Here is a 22,949-nt window from a genome sequence, read left to right on the forward strand (position 1 = left end):
CATGAAGCCAGGCAATTGTCTAATCTCTTCTTTGGCACTGAGTAAATATTAACTTGATATCAGACGGATCACCAACTTTGAACATTTTGTGGTGCTGTTCACTCTACTAAGTGGTTCTTAGTCTACTAAATAGGTCTCAGAGACAGGTTATAGAAAAATAGTTTAGGACAAATAAGTAAATGTTACAATTTGATGATTTAACAGATGACAGAAGTGTAATATTGTTTTCTTTGTAAGCTTCACAGAGTCATTCAAGAGGTTCCCAAAGTAGATGATAGTGGTAGGGGCTGTAGTAGCCTTGGGTGCAATTGGGGGCACATTGAATAAAAATAAGGGGGCAGTGGAAGCATAAGGAAAGAAGAAAAGATAAGAAAATTTTGAAAAATCATTTGTACATGTTTCTTCTGTTGTGTAATAGAGTTATAGTAGTAGTGATTACATTATTTTTCAAATAAACACACAAAATGCAAGTTATAATGGATCAGTGGTCAAATTCACCTACAGGTCTCAACAAGCAAGTTTTGGCAGGTGAGCGTGTTGTACATTGTTGGGAAGTCCAGCATGCATCAGCAGGAATATGTGAGTGTAATGACTTGTTTAGAATATATTATATGGTTACATGATGCAATATTGTGTCATCAAAATTTCAATGCAGGAAAAAATCCCACAAATTTACAAAAAATTATTAAATTTAAAATGCACCATTTAAAAATATTTTATATTTTTTGAAATGATGCATATTTCCAAAAAAAAATCAAAGGGTTAAAGAAAGTCCATTTGCAGGGGATGCTGAGTAATTTTTTTTTTTTTTTGCAAAAGAGGCAGTAGGCCAAATAAGTTTGGGAACCTCTAGAGTTCTAGACTGAGAGCAGTATTTATCTTATCTTACTGAACTAAGAGGAGCTCAACTGTGTGGGCCCCATGAATGGGCGCCATTATTTAGTGAATTTACCAAGTGTGCTATATATATAGGCATCTTGAGATTAGACTATCTTTTCAATCCACTATTGATATTTATGCTAGCTATCAAATTAAATTTGTGTAAACTGCTAAAACAAAGTCCAGATATTCATAATAATGGCTATTTTTTTCTTCAATATAAATCATTGTAATCCTTGTAGATACTTTAGCTTGTGAACAAGGAAAATGAGAATTCCAGAGTGGATATGTCCAAACTCAATTTAACCAGAGCTAAACAGATATGGACATCTGGAAATTTAGTGACAGAAAGGCTATAACACTTTGAAACAATTAAAAGAGTTTGGGATCCAGTCTGAGCAAAAGTGAATTGGCAGCCAAAAACTTACAGAGGCTTCTAAGTAGTATTATAGCATCCAGGAAGTTCTTCTGGAAGGTTGATAGGTACGGAGAGGAACCACTAAGGATTGTTATAAAGATAGAGGTAAAAGCTGAGTGGTTAAAAATGTGAAAGAAAGAAGTATGTTGAATCAACACATCAGGGACTAACTATTGGATGTGTATCTGGAGACAGGGTGTCTGAGGATAATGAATGAATGCCAGGAAATTCTGAATGGAGGAGAATACTTCAGTTTAAGATTGCATTATCCTTTCTTTCATTTAAGAAGTTACTAAAATTCAGAAATTTGACTGTTTACTTTTCCTTTTGCTTTATTGTAAATAACTTTAAAAACATGAGACTTTTAAAAGTTTTCTTTCTGTTGTACCTGATATATTTATGTAAATGGAAAAAATTAAACATTTTGTAAGCCAAGTTGGAATAAAAATAGCCATCATTTCATTCTATAAAAGCTACATTTCTTCTCTTTATTCATTAACAAATTTGCACAATTTAACTAGCCTTATAGCCAATTCCTACAAAACTAGATCTACTTTTCTTCAATTGACTTATAACTAATCAAAACAGGTAGTATCTTTACAGTGCGGAGAATCCATTATTCACTTAAGATAGCCACAACAGGATATGATAACATTTTGGTGGAAAAAAAGAAACAGAACATGAATACATGAGGCACTGGTAAAACTGTCTTCATATCTTCCATATTCTATGCAAACAATTCAAAGAGACTATTCTGGTCTTTTAACTCCATCTAGAGAATTGATTTGTTGATAGTGGATAGAGAGCTATCTTTGGAGCCAAGTTAGTTTATCCACTATTAAGTTTCTCCAACAAGTCCTAGCTGTGTGACCCTTATAAAGTTGATTAACCTCTCAGTGCCCCAGAAAATACTTAAGACTATTAATTGCAGAACAGTTATTGATCTATATTCATAGGCAATCAACATGCATTTATTCAGCATTTACTATATGCCAGGCACTATGCTAAGTAAGCAATGGGGATATGAATGAAAGCAAAAAGAAAGACCCTGCGCTTAAGGAGTTTACACTCTAATAAAAGGGAGCTGAAGAGTGTGAGTGTGTGCTATGGGGTAATGTGGCAAAGAGCAGAAAAGAAAAACAGCAGGGCTGGGAGAGGAATGGAGGATAGATGGTCTAATTCCCTTTTTTCAAAATGAAGATTCCAGGAGGAACTCATCAATGAGAGGAGATCATAGGAACAGAGAGATGTTCCCCTTCCTCAATATGGAGCTACCAGGAGGAATTCACCAATGAGAAAAGGGGTCCCCATGGGAAGAGGAATGTTCTAGGGTGAGAAGGCCATAGGTCCTGAGGGAAATTTCAGGATGAGAAGGCAACATAGGTATGGTAATAAAATCTAGAGAGTCAGAGAGAGAGGGAAAGGTAAAGTTTCCTCACTGAGAAATCCCTTAGCAGATGAATATGAACGAACTTCAGAGAAGATTTTGAAAGCAGCCATGGATGGGTGAAGAGAAGTTTCCATCTTTCCTATAAGAAGAAAAGTAATAGAGCAGTTATGGATTGGGGTTGCCACCCTAAACTGATTCAGGATCAAGATGACATACTCCTTGGAATTCACTCAAGATCATTCAATCATGGATCATAGTGATGCCTGGTAGCAGAGAAATGGCAAAGAAAATTGGATCAAGAGCAAACAATAAATCTGCTTCTGAGTCACTGATCAGGAATAAGCTAGGAGGTATGTATGGTAATGAGCTGTGGGGTTGGTAAGGAACATAGGTCCAATCAACAACACTCTTTCACTCCCCCCTCCTCACATCCATCAAGGGAAAAACACCCTCTGATCCCATCTGGCAGTTAATCCTTTCACCTCCTGCTTTTTTTCCTTGGCTGCTAGACAAAGCAACTAGCATGGGGAGGTAGGGTGGGGGAAGAGGGAAGGAGACAATTTGGTTTGAATCAAAACCCAAATAAAATTTTCCATCAAAAAGAAAAGAATGTTGTGAAAAGTCAAATGCCAGTGAGCAGCAAAATAACACATAATGGGGAACTGACCAATGAAATTCCAGTCCTTATGAGAATAAGCAGCATGTTCTGTTTGATGAATCCCTTCACATCAACTTGTGAGAATGTGTGGGTGTTCTATGACCATTTCTTGTGCATTTACCACTGATGAAGAAAAAGCCTTTTGTTTGACTGCTGCATCAGAATTTTATGGGCATTCAAAATGTCACTAATCAGACAAAAGCATCTCTCTTTCCTCCCTGGATGTGATAGAGTGAGAAAGAGGAACTGAAATAGGACTCTGAGTGGCTGTCTTTCATTGAGGCCATGGCCCTATAAGTACATGGTTCTGCTATTGTTTCTGTCTCTGTTGTGTGTCTTCTTTCCTGCTCTTAGGTGAAGGAATATATACTGCTATTACCTCATGAGCTTCAATGGGCTGGAGGTTAACTCTAGAATTTGCCAGTTAACCAAGCCTAATGAGGCACCAGTGACCTTGAATATGTTCAGAAACTAGAACCTATACCAGAACTGGCCAGCAGCCAAACCTGGTGAGCCACCAGTGACTGACTTGATATGGTTCATAAGTGGATCAACACGAAGACACCTTGTTACTCCCGAAACAAGGGAGTAACCCCATCAGTAACTGTGCTACTTCCATAAATGAACTTGGTGGAGTAAATGCATCTCAGCAAACACTTTAAGTCTGAAACTATTCTTCACATGTGATGAGGTAGAATAGGGGAGAGATTGCCCTGAGTGCAGGGGAATATATTTGTACTGCTACTCTTGCCTCATCTTCTCAGTAGTTCATTGCTATTATAGTGCTTATAACTGACCCAATCAACGAGAAAAGGGAGACACTAATTATAATTAGCAATTGATAAATTGGGGAGACATACTGCAATGGGAGTTTGAGCCAGTGATGTTGAGGAAAACCCTTTGACCTCTTAGGGTATCCCTAAAAGAAGAACAATGTAACCAAATGTGCTCTGGGAACTCAACAGTATTAATTTGACTTGGAATAACAGCCCTACACAATTCAAATAGGTTACATGTGGGGCTTTGTATAGGATAAAATTTAGGCCCTTTGCATTTGTGGGGATCAGTTGAGATTTTATTCCTGAGACTTTAGTTATTGGATTACCTAGTTAGGGGATCCACCCAAGAAAAATTGGCTATTTTTAAACTTTTTTTTTGTTTTAAGCTATAATTTTCCAGGCTTTTCCCCTCCCTGTGTATGTTTCCTTTACAAGTCAGGTTGAATTCTTTTGCGATAACCCCTCCTTAGATTCCTTTAATTCTATGACCTAATTTCCTCCTCTCCACCTCAGTCACATATAGGGATGGTCATACATTAGATCACAACATTACTCTCAAATTTCTACTTCCTTAATGAAAACTCTGATATTCCTCTCTCTGACCACAATATCATATCATCTCATCTCCCCCTCTGCTTTACTTCTAAGTTTATTCTTTGCCCTCATCAAGACTTCTAATCCTTATACCCCCCAGTACTTTCTCAAACTGTTAGCCCTGTTCTGCATTTAGTTTTCTCCCTCTACAACCTCAACACAATGGTAGTCATATTAATTCTACATTGTCTTCACTCTCAAAACCCTTGCCCCATCATCCTATCATTTCTCAGTCCTCTATTACTTTCATTGTCTGTGTCCTTTGCTTCTATTCACACATTGCTAAAGAAAGCTGGAAGAAGTTACACAAACAAACCAACAAGGTACATTGCAAATTTATGTTATCCACCTCAACTAGCCCCTCACTGTAGTCAAGGATCCTTTCATTCTTCCCTAATTGATTCTCCATCTCACTTTCCATAGAAACTTTTCCTTACTTCCTCCGGCCTCCTACAGTTTGTCTTTCTACTCTTCCTTCTCAACAGAGCACCTCACTTTTTACTTTTTGAAGTCATTTGACTGCTATTATCTTCTTCTCAAAAACCCTTGATATTATCTCCCATTCTCTCCTTCTCTTCCTCAGGCTCTGATAACGAGGCGGCCCCCTTCCTTCCCAAAGCTAACACTTCTACTTCTGAACTTGATTCCTATGATTTGCTGTCTTTTCCAGAAGATTGCAAGTTCAATAATACCCTTTATCTTTTGAATCTCCAACCTTTCCCTAGTTATTAATTCTTTTCTTACTATCTTTAAAAAAAAAAAACCTTTACAATACTGTTTCATTATTGATGGAATTGTGAACTGATCCAAACATTCTGGAGAGCAATCTGGAATTATGTCTAAAAAGAATTATTAAAGTGCCTCTACCCTTTGACCCAGCAATACCACTACTAGGTCTATTTCCAAAAATTATTAGGGACAAAGGAAAAGAACCTATATATTCTGCAATTTTATAGTAGATCTCTTTGTGGTGGCAAAAAACTGGAAACTGCAGGGATGCCCATCAATTGGGGAATGACTGAACAAGTTGTGGTCTATGAAAGTGAAGGAATACTACTATGTTATAAGAAATGATGAGCTCAGTGATTTTAGAAAAACATGGAAAGACATGTATGAAATAACAAAGAGTGAAATGAGCAGAACAAAGAGAACATTGTATACAGTAACAACAATACTGTTTTAAGAAAGACTTTGAGTGAATAAGTAATTTTGACTATTATAAATAACCAAATTAACTATAAAGGATATATGAAGAAAAATGCTATCTGCATCCAGAGAAAGAACTGATAAATAGAAGTATGTATAGAATAATTTTACATTTATATACCTATTTGTGTGTAATGCTAATTATCTCTAAGGTGGGGGGGAGGGAAGAAAAAAGGGAAAAAAGTAATTTATGTAACTTTACTATATATTTATAAACAATAGCAACTTGTACATAATGGATTAGCAGTTTCATGTGCAGTCATCTTTTTTAAAAATTATACTATGTTATATAAATTCTTGTTTTATTCCAAAAATTAAAAATAAAGCAAATAAAAAAAAAAACTTCACAAGACCCCAATACTAACCCAAACTATCATTTAATATTGTGGCACAGTGATTGGAGTACTGGGCATGGGGTCATGCCTGATTTCAAATCTGGCCTCAGACACTTACTAGCTGTGTGACACTGGGCAAGTAACTTAACACTGTTTGCCTCAGTTTCTTCATTCTCTGTAAAATCCTCCTTTCTGTAAAATGAGCTGGAGAAGAAAATGGCAAACCACTCCAGTATTTTTGCCAAGAAAACCTCAAATTGGGTCACAAAGAGTTGGACACAACTGAAATAACTGAACAACCAATAAAAATCATTTAGTATTTCTCCATTTCTTATCCAAATTCCTAGAAAAAACTTTCTAAACTTACTACCTTCACTTCCTTTCCTTTCACTCATTTCTTAAACCTTTGTGATCTGGCTTCTGACTAAATCATTCAACCAAACCTATTATCTCCAAAGCTACTAATGATCCTTTAATCACCAATATGATGGTCTTTTCTTAGTCTTTCTCCTTCTTGACCTATCTGGTTCATTTGGCATTATTGACCACCCTTACTTCCTTAATGCTCTGTCTTTTCTGGGCCTGCATGACCCTGTTTTCTCTTGGCTCATCTTTTATCTGTTTTATCTCTCCCCTGTTGACTTTGCAGGTTTTTCATCCAGATCATGCCTCACTAACTATAGATATTTCCCAAGATTTTGTCTTAATCCTTTATCTCTTCTCTCTCTTGGTAATATTATTATCTCCCATGGAATTATTTTATTCATGCAAATGCCACACAGATTTATATTATCTTTCCCCTGAGCTTTGGTTTTGCCTAATAGATATTTTGCATTAGGGAGAAAGACATCTCAAATACAACTGAACTCACTGTCTTTTCCCCCAAACCCACCTTTCTTCTTTTTTTTTCTGTTGAAGGCACCACTATCCTTCCAGTTTTACAGTGTTGCAAAATAACATATTTGTAAAGTGCTTTGCAAACCTCAAAGTATTATATACACAGTAACTATTATTATTATCATCATTATTATTGCTATTATGTATTTTATCCATGACTCCTTATTCTCCCTAGTTCTATATCTATCTAATCAGCTGCCAAATCTTGCTGTTTCTGCTTTCACAACTTTTCTCATACTTGATTCTGCTTTCAGAGCTATCACTTTAGTTCAAGGCATCAGCTCATCACTCATTTGAATATTGCAATGGCCTCCCAGTTGGCTTCCTTGCCTCAAGGCTCCTTTTCCTTCAGTCTGTCCTCTATACTATGTCAAATCCCTTCTCTTTAAACATAGAACTAACAATGTCACTCACTTAACCAACTACAGTGGCTCCCTATTGCCCGAAGGCTACATTGTAGACATATTTCTTTGTTTCCTTATTTTTCAGTGGGTGGGGATAGGTAGGAGGGAGAAAAAAAATTCAATAATTGAAAAGAATACAATAATATTAATATAAGAAAGGGTGATTATGAGGAGTATGGTGAATTTGGACCAGTTGTGACATATATAAAAAACAAAAAAAACTAAAAAAATCTGAAGTTAAACTGTTATAAATTCAGGGGAAGACAATGGAAAGAGTATGAACTCTGTACTCATGAGACTAGGGCTTAAATTTGATTCTGATGCTTACATTCTTGTGTGACTTTGAATAAGTCACTAATCTATATAATGAGAATATTGGACTATTGGGTTGGTCAAGAGAATGCCTAGGAGGTAATTTCTAGCTCTCAGTCTAAGTTTCCATAAGGGAAATGAAAGACAGGAAAAGAATCTGGGCTGGTTATATGTTGATGGTAAAGGATGGCAAATGAGCAGCCTGAGTGTTTTTTGTTTTTGTTTTTTGGGGTTTTTTTTTTTTACATTAATGTGATATCAGGAAGAAATGAAGAAAGCCTCCAATATTGGCAAATTTGTAAAGGAGAGATGAGACACGAATAAGACTTGAATAGAAAGGCCAACATAGGTGTATTACTATCTGAAACACTGGATAGAACATCTCAATATACAAGGTAATGGATCCATTTCAGCATTTGAATATGAGTTTGCTTTTTGACTCAAATGGAATTTACTCTAGTGTATGGTTTAAGGTAAGAATACAAGTTAATTTTTCTCAATATGGATGTCTAATTGTACTAGTAGTTCCTTAGAAAAATGAGTTTGCATACTCTATATGTATGTGGATTGGGAAGTAGAAGACACCTAGGGATACTCTCAGCAGTCTTACAGAATTTTGAGTTGGAAGAGATCTCAGGACCCATCTAATCCATCCCACACCCAAAAAGGAATTCCTACTAGACTATACGTCACAACTTCAAATTAAGAAGAACTCACTAGTCACTGAAGCAGCCCATTCTTCCTTCTAAAAATTCCAATTTTTAAAAAGATTTTCCCTATATAAAACCTAAAGTTTCCTGTTTTTTATTCCCATTCATTGATCAGAGTTCAGGCCTTTGGCACCAATTGAAATGTCAAATCAAATCCCTCTTTTACACGATAATCTTTAATTACTTGAACATAGTTATCACATGTCCTCTGAATCTTCTGTAGCCCAATTATCAACCAGTTCCTTTCACTCCTTCTCATATGGCATGAACTCAAGGCCCCTCGTCATCTTGACTGCCTTTATCGGGATGCACTCCAGCTAATCATGCCCTTTCTAAACTGAAATGCCCAAAACTGACAACAGTCCTGAAGTTGTTCTGGGCACCACATTTAGAAAGGACATTGATAAGCTGGGAAGCATCTAGAAGAGGAAACACAGAATTTTGAGTGTCCTTAAGTCCATGCAATATGAAGACTGGTTGAAGTAACAGAGTGTTCAGAAGAGAAAAAATCAGGGAGGACATGACAGCTGTTTTCAAGTATTTTAAAGAGTTGTTCTATTTGGTATCAAAGGGTAGAACTAGGAGAAATGGGTGAAAGGTTTAAGAAGACAAGTATAGACACTATATAAGGAAGAAGTTAATACAAATTAGACCTATCCCAAAGTGGAAGTTGGCTATTTTTGGAGATGATGTGTTCACTTGGACTAGGGGTCTTCAAGCAAGGGGTGAATGCGTATTTATCAGTTATATGGTAGTAGGGATTCTTTTTCAGTTATGGGTTTGACTAGCTGGGTACTGATGACCCTTCAAATTCTAAAATTCTGTGATTCATGATTTTCTGAATGTTTGTCTTACAGAAAGGAACAGCAGCTCTTAGGCATGCTAGGGTTAAGCTTAGTGGGATGTCAGTGGCCAAGTGGTAAGGAAAATGTTCATTTTGTTAGGGACCTAGGAAGGGATATGAAAAATAATGATGAAGGAACATAGCTAGGAGCTGGGAGCAAAACCTTTGAAATATTTTTTTCTCATGTCTCTGTGCTAAAACATGAATAATCATGATTATAATAATTAGCATTTATATTCCACTTTAAGGTGTTAGGTGCTATTATTCTCCACATTTTAGCAGTAAACTGAGGCAGAGAGAGGTTAAGTAACTTGCCAAGGGTCACATACCTAAATAACTGTCTGAGCCAGGATCTTGACTCATTTCTTCCTAACTTCAAGTTTACTGTTCTGTGCACTTCACACCTTGCTGCCTCAATATGCCAACGTGTACTATTGTGAAAACAAAACAAAACAAAACAAAACACTGGCATCAGAGAGAGGAATGTGGGTTCTAGTTTAAACTCTACCACTAATTTTGGTAAATCACTTAATCTTCCTGGACATTATTTTCTATATCTGTAAAATAAAGATCTAGGAGTAGGAAATTTCTTGAGATTCCTTCCAGCTAAAAAAATGTGGCAAAGGAGAAACCAGTGGGTGTTTTAATAAAGAAAATTGCTTTTCCCACTTTTGCTGATTGGTATCTTCTGTCCATGTAGACAGGAAAAGAAATTTGAACTTAATGTCTTAGAGATTTTCTTTTGTACTGTGTATGCTCCATGGTATAAAATATAGTACTAAATATGTTACTGAATTGAGTTCTTTCTCTCTCCAGAGCTCCCAAATTCTCATTATTCTATGAGAACTAGACTGATGTCATCTCGACCTCAGCATATGGTTTTAGTTAATGGTGGAAATTTTATCTCTTGTTGTCATCAGGGGAGTTGGTCTAAGACCTAAGGGTATAGGCAAAGCTCTTCTTACGGAAAATGAGCTGGATTCGACTATCTTTGGGGGGAAAATATCTCGAGATAGGAGAAAAAAACACAACAACAATAACACAAACAACAATCCCAAAGGCTGCAATTGAAGACAAAATTCCCAGTAAAAAGAGAAAATATCATTTTCTCACTGAATTTTAAACTGCATCATGATGTATCATCCAAGTAATTTTACTCAAGTGTAAAATTAACACTTACTACATCAGAAACCTGACTTCAAATTTAGACACTAAACTGGTGTCATTGTTTGTTTCTAAAATTGGCCAAGGCCTGACGTTCCAGATGTCAAAAGCTCCAACACTTAATTCTCATCCCCCTGAGATTATTTTTTTATTTTTTATTTTTCTAAGAATTCTCATTCCCCTGAGATTATACTTGATTCTTCAGTATTCCAAAAATCTTTCTTTATAAGTATGGCTGCTAGGTTGGAAAAAAAATGAGATGTGTTAAAGCTCTGCTTTCCACAATTTAAACATTTAGGCATTTTCTCCAGCATTTTAGAGTTTTATGCTCACATTTACTGATTATTAAGACTTTTGACCACTGAGTATACTAGGTTTTCTCTTTCTTATTGAAATGATTTCCCTTAAGACCCAGACATCAACACAGTCTCCAAACTTTCTAAGTATGCCAAAGCACAGCCAAGGTTTCTTAGTACTAATATTGGCAAAGAGATTGTTGATTCATAAATTTTTTATGGTTTACATTGTCTTCTAGGTGAAAGAACCTAGTGTACAGTACAAAGTACAAAAGTACTACTTTGAATACAACCAGCATAATCATAGCCTCTGTCAGAGATGGAAAAAATTAGTTAGGTCATCCTTGAAAATAGTTTCAAAATACTGAGGGCCCTCAAATTCACTTCAATCTATAACTCTAGAATTGATAAATCTTTAGAGTAATGACTTTCTACTCAAAAGAGGATTTGCCAAATCTAGGAGAGATTCAGAGAAATTGATCACTTTATATCCTAACTTTAGTATCTCCTGGGAGGGACAACTTATTTCAGTAGAATGACTACTGAACTGGGAATCAGGAAACTAGCTTTACCCCCAGCTAACTGTATGACTTTGGACAAATCACTTAACTTCCCTGGATTCCAATTTCTTTCTTTTTTTATTTTTAGGCAATTTTTTTATTTTTAGGCAATTGGGGTTAAGTGACTTGCCCAGGGTCACAGAGCTATTAAGTCTGAGGCTGGATTTGAAATCAGGTCCTTCTGACTTCAGGGCTGGTACTCTATCCACTATGCCACCTTGCTGCCCCAATTTCTTTTTTTTAAATGAAAATTCTATTAGATAATTTCTAAGTTCCCTTCTAGCTTGAAAATTTTATTATTTCATAACAGAGATGTTAGTACTAAACCAATCAATCAGAATCCATCTCTCTCCCACCCACATGCAGAGGAAAATGAATGTCTTACATTAGAAAAAACTTCCACTTGAAACTCTAAATGAAAAATTTCAAAGTAAGGAAGGATTGAAGAAGGGGAAACAAATCAGGAGAAACTAGACAGTCTTCTAGGAAACAGATGAAAGCTTCTATTCTGTATGCATTTTCCATTTTCTTGGATGAAAGACATTTATGATGACTTTTTCTTGACTAATGAACTAGTTTGTTTAAAGGAAGAAAGGGAAAACAAGTGTTAGTTGAGGAGTAAAGTCTCAAGAGCAGCATCTTTATGCCCTCAAGAAGAAATGGTAGTAAGATACATTATGGCATCTAAGCATGCCAGTATCAACATCTTATTCTCCTCAATAAAATCATTCTTTCTCTGTCGTTATTTTTTAGATGCCTGTATTCATTTCTCATAATTGGAAGAGTGTAATGAATGACCAAACAGAATGAGTCAGAAACAGAAACTGGAAACAAATAGTAAATTTTTTATATTTGGGTCATAGCTTTCCAGTTTGTTGAAAGTACAAAGGTTTTCTTGAGTTTGGCATGCCCCTTGAACACAACCAGCACAACCACAGTCTCCCTCAGAGATGGAAAAGATTAGTTAGGTCACCCTTGAAGATAGTTTCAAAATGCCCTAGGCCCTCAAATTCACTTTAGCCTCTAATCCTAAAATTGATAAACCTTGGAGTAATGGCTCTTTCTAGATCTCTGAGTACCTGTTGCAGAGAGGGAAGGAATAAGCATTTAAACAGCACACACTATGAGTCAGGCATGGGGCTAAACATGTTTTACAAATATCATCTCATTTTTTCCTCACAATAACCCTCTAAGGTAGGTGCTATTATTATCCCCATATTATAGTTGAGGAAACTAAGGCAAAAAGAAGTTAAATGACTCTACAGCTAATAAAATGGTTGAGGCCAGATTTGAACTCAGGTCTTCCTGATTCTCAACCTCGTGCTCTATCAACTGAGCCTCCAGTTGCTTCACTTTATGAGAGTGGAAACCTTCAACCTCATTTTATTTCTTCTTATTTTATAGATCAGAAACCCATCATCTTGTCTTTGAAGGTCGTCAATGAAGTAACTTCAACCTACCTTTTAACTTTATCTTATATTACTCTTCTTCAAGTACTCTATAGTTAAAACAAAATGGACTATTTTTCTCCATCTTGTGTTTATCATACCCTGTCTCATCCCAATGCCTTTGTTCATGTTACCCCAATGTACACTCAATTTTCAAATAACTCTATGGTCTCATTGAAGTGCATGTTCCCTCCAGTAATTAAGGATTCAGTCCATTTATGATTGCCCATCTTGCTCAACTCTTGTCCATAGGCAGAAGTGATATGTTGCAGTGACTTTGGACTTAGAGGATCTTGCAAATCTGAACTTTGATATTTACTTCCCATATGAACTTAGGCAAGTCCCTTATCATACATTGGGTACAATTTCTTTCTTTGTAAAATGAAGGGGTTGCACTAGATAACCACTGAGGAGCCTTGTAGGGCCAGATTTATCATCTCACAGTCTTTGACCAGAATAGACATTTCTTTCTCTTACTACTTCTCTAAGTTTCTCCTTTATTCAGGGTTAAACCCAGGTACAATTTTCTCCATGAAGATTTCCCTGATGTTACTCTACCACCTGGTCACCCAGGTGAAAGTAATCTCCTTCCTCAAATTTCTTAAAGCATGTTTTTAGAGCATTGGAGCATAAGTTTCTTTGGACTTTTCTCAATCTCTCTCATATAATAGCTTTTTGTGTCTAGTTTTCTCCTCCCTCATGCCACCATTTAGATAATAAGTTCCTTGAGAATGGTGTTGTTGTCATATCTCACCTTCAAAGTCAAAGTGCCATGTTCAAAGTGACTACTTAATAAATGTTGCATTTAATTACAGTACTTCATGGTCATCATTATAAATAACAGTTACAGCTTTACAAAAGAGTAGCCTAGAAGGCTTAGTAGATTAGACAACCTATACCAACCTGATTTTTAAGGTATTCTTCTAGTAGATTTTCAGTCTCTTTATCAAAAAAGAGATAGGAATTGACCCTGGGATCTCGTTGGTATACGAAAATCGTAGGTGTGAAAACTCCCTCTGCCAATGCAGGTCAGCACCTTTTCTGCAATTTAAAGTTATGGAGCATTGTTAAATTTCCTGGATTACTTAGGGTCACAAAGGCAGTATGTGTCAGAAGTGAAACTTGAACCCAGGTCTTTGTCAATTTCAATGTTAGCTTATTATCCACACTGACTCTCATAGAGCACAGAAATTATACAAGTTTCTTGATGTTTGAATACCCTCCATTCCTAACACAGCTAAGGAAGCCTCTGGCTACAGAGAAGTAAAAATTGTGGCTCAGAAGATATTGCTAGCTATATGGGATCCTGGCTAGAGCTTGTCCCTGTGAGGACTAGACATTATGTACAAGAGTTTCATAGTTCGAAAAGTGCTTGTATCTCTAAAGATGATCTTTGTGTAGATTTAAGTATATCTTGCATGGACAACTTTTCTTTAGATTGATAATCCAAAGGACTGCAGTCAATTGATCAAAAACATTTATTAAATACTTATGTACTAGGTGCTGTGCTAAGCCCTGAGAATAGAAGGACAGGTAAAAATATTCTTTCCTCTCAAGCAGCTCACATTAAAATTAGTGAAACCACATGTAAAGAACTAGGTAATACCAATATAAAGTTGAATAGATGAGAGGTAAGGTGGAAGGTGCTAGCATGTTGAGGGCAGTGGTGATGAGAAAGATCCCCTGAAAAAGGTGGGGTTTGAGCTATGACTTAAAGGAAACCAGAGAAACTAATAAGGGAAGCCAAAGAAGAAGGGCATTACTAGCACAGGGTCAGATAACGCAAAGGCACAGAGTAGAGAAATAGAGTGGTGTGTGTGTGTGTGTGTGTAACAGAGAGAAGGTTGGTGTACTGGATCATAGTTGAGTGAGGAATAAAGTATTAGGGGCAGGTAGGTGACGCAGTAGATAGAGCACTAGGCTTGGAATCAGGAAACCTCATATTCACGAGTTCAAATCTGGTCTGACACTTACTAGCTATGTGACCTTGGGCAAGTCACTTAACCCTGTTTGCCTCATTTCCTCATCTGTAAAATGAGATGGAAAAAGAAATGGTAAGCCAATCTATGATCTTTGCCAAGAAAACCCCAAATGGGGTCACAAAAAGTTGGATATGACTAAATAATGACAAAGGATAAGAAGACTGGAAAGTTAGGAAGGGCCAGGTTATGAAGAGCTTTAGATAACTACATGGATTTTATATTTAACCATGGAGGTAATAGAAAGCCTGGAAATCCATCCATAACCTTTGGTGATTACATGAAGAGCGTAGTCATAAATATTTGGATAACCATTCCTGAATGACTTAGCAAACATAGCTTCAAATTAACATGAAGTTCATGAATAAATTGTTGCTTTAAAGCAAAAATGTCACTCATGTTTGGAACCCAGATTCACTTAGGTCGACACTGCAAATTTCATATTCACGCAAAATTTGTATATCCACTCCGGTTTGTAATCCTCATGAATTCAATCTGTATTTGCTTGGCAAAGGGAACATATGTGTGCAGAAGACAGACTGACTTCATCCAAAGGGTGATGACTCAGACCAATGAAAGGTATTAAGAAAAAAAGTTCTATTTGGTGTTAGAAAATGGAAAAACGCTGAGGTCAAAACAAATGGGAAATGTTATTTAAAGTCCATATGGTCCATAGAGATTTCATAGAGAGAAGAAAGGAAACAAGGATTTGCTAAACTTGTGCCAGGCACTGTGCTAAGTGCTTCACAAATATTATCTCATTTTATCCTCCCAACAATCCTGGGAGGTAGGCACTATGCTCCTTTTAGAGTTGAGGAAACTGAGTTTCCATGACTTGCCAGGGTCACTGAGCTAGTAAGTGTCAGAGTGGTACAGTGTCTCCAGAGAAGAGATTTTATTGCTCTAGTGGCATGATGGTATAATGGAAAGTGCTCCAGCTGTGGGGTCAGAGAACCTCACTTCACATTCTATCTCTGTTACTTAGTAGCTGTGTGATCTTGGATCTCTGAGCCTCAGTATCCTTATCTGTAAAGTGGGGAGCTGGACTAGACATCCTTTAAGGTTCCTTTTAGCTGTGATTCTATGATCCCAAGAAAAATGATTATGTCTTTTTTTTTAAGTGTTCTTCCCCAAAGAAAACATCTTTACAGATGTGAAACACATATTTATGCCTATCAGGATCTCACTTATGGGATTGCTGGAAGGAAGTTATTAATGGAAACAATGTAAATAGAAGCTATAACAACTTTAATTCTTAGATTTCCATTCTGCTATTTGTTTTAAGGTCAAGATTTAGGCTGCATGTATTCATGTGAAATATGTGGAGAATTGAGAAAATCGAGTAGTTTGGTAAAAAATAATTTCATCTGAATCAGGTCACTGGGTGATTGTGTCCTTTGAAATCTATTATGAGGATAAATGTTTCTGCTTTCCAGTTCATTTTGCATGTTTCTGCAACTTAAATATTTATGTAAATCCTTTCCCAAATGTAGGTCTTAGGCTCAGAAATATTTGTACTCAGCTTTGAGGGCTGAGAATGTAAAGTCTTGAGCAAAAATCTTTTCTTTGAAGAGAAACTGCTTTTAAAATGGACACAATATGAGGACAGTAATTGTACAGTGAAACCCCATAATTCCTCTACAATTCTTGTAAAATCCATAGTATTTTAAGATTTGTAAAGCCTTTTGCATCCATCTGAGCCTGAAAAAGTCTTGTAAGTATAGTAGTACAGGTGTTACGATTCTCATTTTAGAGATTAGGAAATTGAGACTCAAAAAGACTAAGTGATAGGACTGTAGTCCTATGACTACTAAGTGTGTCAGAGGTAGGATCTGAGCCAGATTCTCCTTGAATGCACATCTAGCATTCTTTCCACTATAGTAGAATGCCTTTGATTTGGAAATCATGGGAAAATATCAAGTATTCACACACAGAAACTTGTAACTAAACCAAACACTCACATTAGTTTCCCTTTAGAAGATATTGCTTCCATCCTTCAGAAAAGGATCTCTCCCCTTTTTTTCCATTTTATGACTTTTAAATATCCTAAATCTGAGTTTAAAAAGGACAAAATTAGTTAATTCTGATTTTCTTATTTGGTAACATGTAGGAAAAAAATAGATTTGATTTTTCAAGTAGTGCTATGGGAGTTGTGATACAATAATTGCAAGTATATAATACTGTCCTATAGTTAAGACCTGTGATATGCATGAAATCAAATAGGTGGGCAGCTATGTTAAGGGATTTGAGATAATGAAACAGATATTCTTTATCTAGAATATTTCTCCTACTGACCTGTTCTAGTGCCTGAGATGTCTTCGATTATTGACATCCTCATAAACTTTTAAATTTATATATTGTTATCTCAATAGAGTGTAACATCCTTAATGTCAGGGATTGACTCTCTCTCTCTCTCTCTCTCTCTCTCTCTCTCTCTCTCTCTCTCTCTCTCTCTCTTTGTGTGTGTGTCTCTGTCTCTCTCTCTCTGCCTCTCCCTCTCTCCCTCTCCTTTCCTCCCTTCTTTTTTTCTTTTTGCAAAACTTAGCGCAATGACTGGGAAATAAATAGTAGGTACCTGACAAAGTCAAAGTAGTATAGTTGATAGGGCACTGAACTCAGAGTCAAGAAAACCTGGATTCAACTCCCATCTCAGATATTTATTAGCTGCATGACTCTGAGCAAGTCACTTAACCTTCCTGTGTTTCAATGTCCTCAACTGTAAAATGAACGATTGTACTCCATGATAACCTCTAATTTTTTTCAGCTGTAAATCTATAATCTAATGAAAATATGATTAACTGGTTTATTGATTAAAATAACAGTAGATAATCAAACCATCTCTCCTATCTTTATATTCTCAAAACATCCCTATTGAGTCAAAATAAATCAAGTCAGCACCTACTATGTGCTAGGCACTGTGCTGAGTGCTGAGATTATAATGAAAGACAAAAATAATCCCTGTCCTTAAGGAGTTCAAAATCTAAATGGGGGACACAACATATAAATAGCTATGTACAAACAAGATGTGTGTGTGTATGTAAACTGGAGATAATCAACAGAAGGAAAGGCACTGACATTAAAGAGACTGGACAAGTTTCTCAAGTAAGATGGAATGTTTAGTTGAAATTTGAAGGACATCAGGAAAGTTAGGAGGTGAAGACAAGGAATGAGAGGATTCTAGGCATGGAGCGTAAATAGTGAAAATGTACAGAGTGAGGAGATGGAATGTAATACAATAAATAAAAAAGAGAAACATGTCACTAGTTCAACTTAAGCCTGGAACACCAACCAGAAGGCTCTTGGAATAATCCAGGCACAAAGTGGTAAGGGACTGCATCAAGTTGTGGCTGTGAGGGAAGTACTATAAATTGTATTATTACCACCATTTTAGAAAAAGAGAGGTACAGAGCATTTAAGTAATTCACTCATGGTCACATAACTAATAAATGGGAAACTTGGATTTTATTCTACACTCCTTCAAACTATACCACTCTGCCTTAGACATTTGCTTTCATTTTCTAAAATTAAAGATTTATTGATGTGTTTTATTTATATATCATACACATTTACTATTTCTCCCAATCTATAAAAGTTCTCTTATAACAAAGTAAAACAATTTAATAAGTACAGTGACCTCATCTGAAAGTTTATTCACCATTCTGCATCTGTAGCCCTCCTATTTACAGGACATTGGGAGTCAGTAGCAGGAGAGAATTGGGGTTTGCCAGAAAAACAAAAAGAAAAGTTTAAAAAATTGTATTTGTGGGCCCTGTTCTTGTGTATCTATAAAACAAGAAATGAATGGATGAGCTTTCAATTCATTTCTTTTCCATATGGTGAGATCTCTTTAATAGTTTAAGTTTAAGACAAAATCATTTATTCTGAGATATACAAGAGAAAATCATGCTTGGTTTCAGAGATTTTTCTAGTTCAGAGTTACTGAGGCAGAAAATGAATCAGTTTTTCCTAGAGAGATTCTAAAATAGAATAGATGCTTCTTTTTAAAACATGGCTAAGAAGTCATTACGCTGACAGCAAATGAACGAACCACATTAACAAAACTGGTAGGAACCTCTTGCAACTTAATGATTTTTACATGTCATATGCTTGTCCTGAAAATGGTTTACCATGTACTGAGTCACCCTATCCATGAAATACAAAACACCATGCAGAATTAAACAGAGGAGAGTTAGAACTGAGTAACACTCCTACATTGTGAGATATGATATAATTTATAGATCAACAATAAGTCCATTCCAGGATGTTTTTTGGCAAGGGTATAGGGCTATTAGCAGATTGTAATATGTTCTTTATTTTTACAGATTTTTTTTATCTGAATTCTGAAGATAAGTTGTTACAATAGCAAGAGGGTAAAGTTGTAAAAGGATATTTGGGGTCCTGTCAGCAATAACAAAAATATTACTTTTAATGTCCTCCAAGTTTTCTTTCTGTCCTGAGCCCACACCAGTTATTTCTTTGATGTTTTGCAGCTTCCTGAACTTCTTGAAATGAGTACCTTTTTACCTCAAACTACACCTATAATTATGAATTATCTGAAGCCACAAAAAGGGTGTGTGGCTGTATAGACAGATATTTTGATTTACTGGTAGAAACCAGATCCCATTTATGACAGATTCTGTGCTGTGTTGTTCCTGATTAAATGGACTACATATTTATAAAATATTGGTAGACCTTTCTAATTACATGAGGCACCCTTTGAACATCAGTAGATATATATCATAAGTATAACAACTTAAGCTATCACAGTCACAGATAATCATTCTAACTACATAATACAATGTACTTGAACACATCAAAGCACTCATGTTATAAGTACATGTACCTAGTACTTATATGGAGACAAATATAATATGTGGCACATAATCAATATTATATATGGAAACATGCGTATGTTTTATGGAAAACACAAATCTTGTGCAATACAAAGCACTGAATTTGGAGTCAGGTAACTGGGTATCCAATCTGGCTCTGCCACTTGCTATCTGTGTGATCTTGGACCATCAGTCACCCACTTTTTAAGCACTTTCTATATACCTACCTCAGTGCTAAGTCATGAGGACACAAAGACGAAAAGGAAATAGTCTTTGCTCTCTATTAATTTATGTTCTTAGGAGCTTAAATGGCTCTCTGGTTCCCCATTTGTGAAATGGAGTTATACTAGATGATTTCAAAAGTCCCTTGTAATTCTGTATCTAGGATTCTATGTGATAACAAAGTTGACCAAAGTAATCAAATACATAAATTACATAGTGAAATATACTACATACATGCATAGCAAAAATAATTACATTACATACCATTCTATCATCAGTATCAAAGAAGCATGACAATCATCAAAGCAGAAAGAATAGTAATCACATCAATTATGTGTAACATGATAGCATATGTTACAGCTTCACACAAAGCACACGTTACATGTACTTCAACAATGGATATTATTTGACTATACAAGTAAACATTGCTCCCATTTCTCCTAAACTGTAATGCGTAGGCTTAGTCACTAATCTAAAAGATCTAGAATTTCTTGAGGATTTCTTGAGCTTGTGGATGGTCCAAACTGACTATTACCATCCATAAAACTATTGGTCTGAAATGGCAATACTCAACCCGTGGATAACTCAGGCTCTTAGCAACTAGCACACTAGCCTGAGTTTAAGGATTATACGTGTGGACTATTGCTAATTGCAGTCTCTAATGGCACCTTGTGCTCCTTAGATATTTGCACAGTGGATCTATTAGACATAAAAATGGGACGTCTCTGGCTTCAAAGTCATTTTCTTATTTAAACAGAGCCTCTCCCACGTCCACTAAAACACATTTAGTTGAATTCCTTGATCTGTTGGTAGACACCAAAAGTTAATTTGTATCCCATCTGAGTAATAAGTCAAGTTAACAAACATTTATTAAGCACTTAACTATGTGACAGGCACTGTGCTAAGCACTAAGAATACAAAAATAGATAGAAAGTCAGTTTCTGCCCTCAAAGAGCTTACCTGATTTAAAAATGTATATTTTTAACATTCATTTTTTTTAAATTTTGAGTTTCAAAATATTTTACTCCCTCTAGCCCCTCCCATATCCATTGAAAAGGCATACAATATGACATCAATTTTACATGTGAAGTCATGTTAAAAATGTTTTCATATTAGTTATGTTGCAAAAAAAAAAGCAGGAAAAATAGAGAAAGTGGAAAAATGTGCTTCAAACTGCATTTAGAGTTCATCAATTCTCTCTCTGGAGGTAGACAGAATTTTTTATCATGAGTTCTTTGGAATTGTCTTGGATCATCGTACTGATCAGAGTACCTAAGTCTTTCACAGTTGATCATTACAATATTGCTATTACTATGCAGATTGTTCTTCTGGTTCTGCTTACTTCACTTTGCATTAGTTCATGTAAGACTTCCCAGGTTTTTCTGAAACATCCTGCTCATCATTTTGTATAGCACAATAGTATTCCATAGCAATCATATGCCACAACTTGTTCTGCCATTCCGCAATTGATAGATGTCCTTTCAATTTCCAGTTTTTGTTTTTACCATCACTAAAGGAGATGCTATAAATATATTTGTACGTACAAGCTCCTTTCTCTTTCCTTTGATCTCTTTGGGATAGACTTAGTAGTAGTATTGATGGGTCAAAGGTGTGTGTATATATATATATATAGATAGATATATATAGATATATAGATATATAGATATATAGATATATAGATATATATGGCCCTTTAGGCACTTTCACAAATTATTCTCCAGGCTGGTTGTATTGCCACTGGACTTCAATGACTCTGAAAGAGAGAGTAAAGCTGACAACTTTGCACAACTCTGCCTCACTTAAATCCAATTTATGCATGAGTCAAAAGACATCATCCATACCATTTTATCATTTTTACCTACCTCAACATCCTGTGGTGATAGGCAAGTGATGAAGAAGCAGGTGCAGTTACACTGGGAGCTGTGGTCACCACTTGGCACACAGGTGGCCCAGGCCATAGGGTTGTCTTCGCACTGGACTAATGCATCAGTGGGATTTGTCAATCCCCCGGGTGTCTGAGCAGTCTTTAAAGGACGCTCACCTTGCCTCCTGGCTTGAAGAAGAGGCTAGAAAAGGTGCCCTAAGAATTATCTGTTTCACCTAGCCCTCGCCTGCTTACTGTAGCAGGCAGGGATCCCACCTTGTGGTTGAAACACACACACAAAAATGTACAAAAACTTTTGTGAAGATGATTCCACTCACCATCAGGAGAAGTGTGCATACTTATGGACAACAAAAATCCAGCAGACCTGAAAGATGAACAGCTTTTGTTGTGAGAGAACTCAGCAGGTATCACATCCAAATAGCAGACCTGAATGAAACAAGGCTGGCAAATGAAGGCCAGCTTACCAAATATGGAGATGGATATGCATTTTTCTGGAGTGTCCACTCTGAAGCTGCTATAGGTTTCACAATAAAAACTAATCTAGTCAACAAACTTATATTCCTACCAAAAGGAGTGAAGGACAGGCTCATAATAATGCAATTTCCACTTGCAGGAAAGAGCCAGTGCCTATGCTCCTACCAGGACAAACCCTGATGAAGTCAAAGAAAAATTTTATTAAGACTTGGAGACCCTTTTCATCAATGTGCTGAAAGAGGTCAAGTTTGTAATTCTGGGTGACTTAAATGCCAGAGTAGGCATAGACTACCAGACATGGCAGGGAGTCCTTGGGAGAAATAGTCAGAAACAGCAACAACAATGGTCACTTACTACTGAAGACGTGTGCTTCTCATGACTTTCTCATCACTGACACTGGCTTCCAATTACCTAAATTCAATAAAACTTTGCGGATGCACCCTCACAGCAAACATAGGCATTTAATAGATTATGTAATTGTAAGGAGACCAGACAGACAGGATGTGAGAGTGACAAAGGCAATGTGTGGTTCAGTGACCCTAAGGCAAGAAGACCATCAGAAGACAATGTTGACAGATTAGAGTGCTTCTCCAAGTCTGAACAGTTTGTTGCTGATGAGGCGTAAAACCTGAGACAACACACAGTTGGCAACAGTGGAGCAGA

This window comes from Vombatus ursinus, unplaced genomic scaffold (genome assembly GCF_900497805.2).
Source record: "Vombatus ursinus unplaced genomic scaffold, bare-nosed wombat genome assembly UNPS02014872.1, whole genome shotgun sequence".
Classification (NCBI taxonomy): domain Eukaryota; kingdom Metazoa; phylum Chordata; class Mammalia; order Diprotodontia; family Vombatidae; genus Vombatus; species Vombatus ursinus.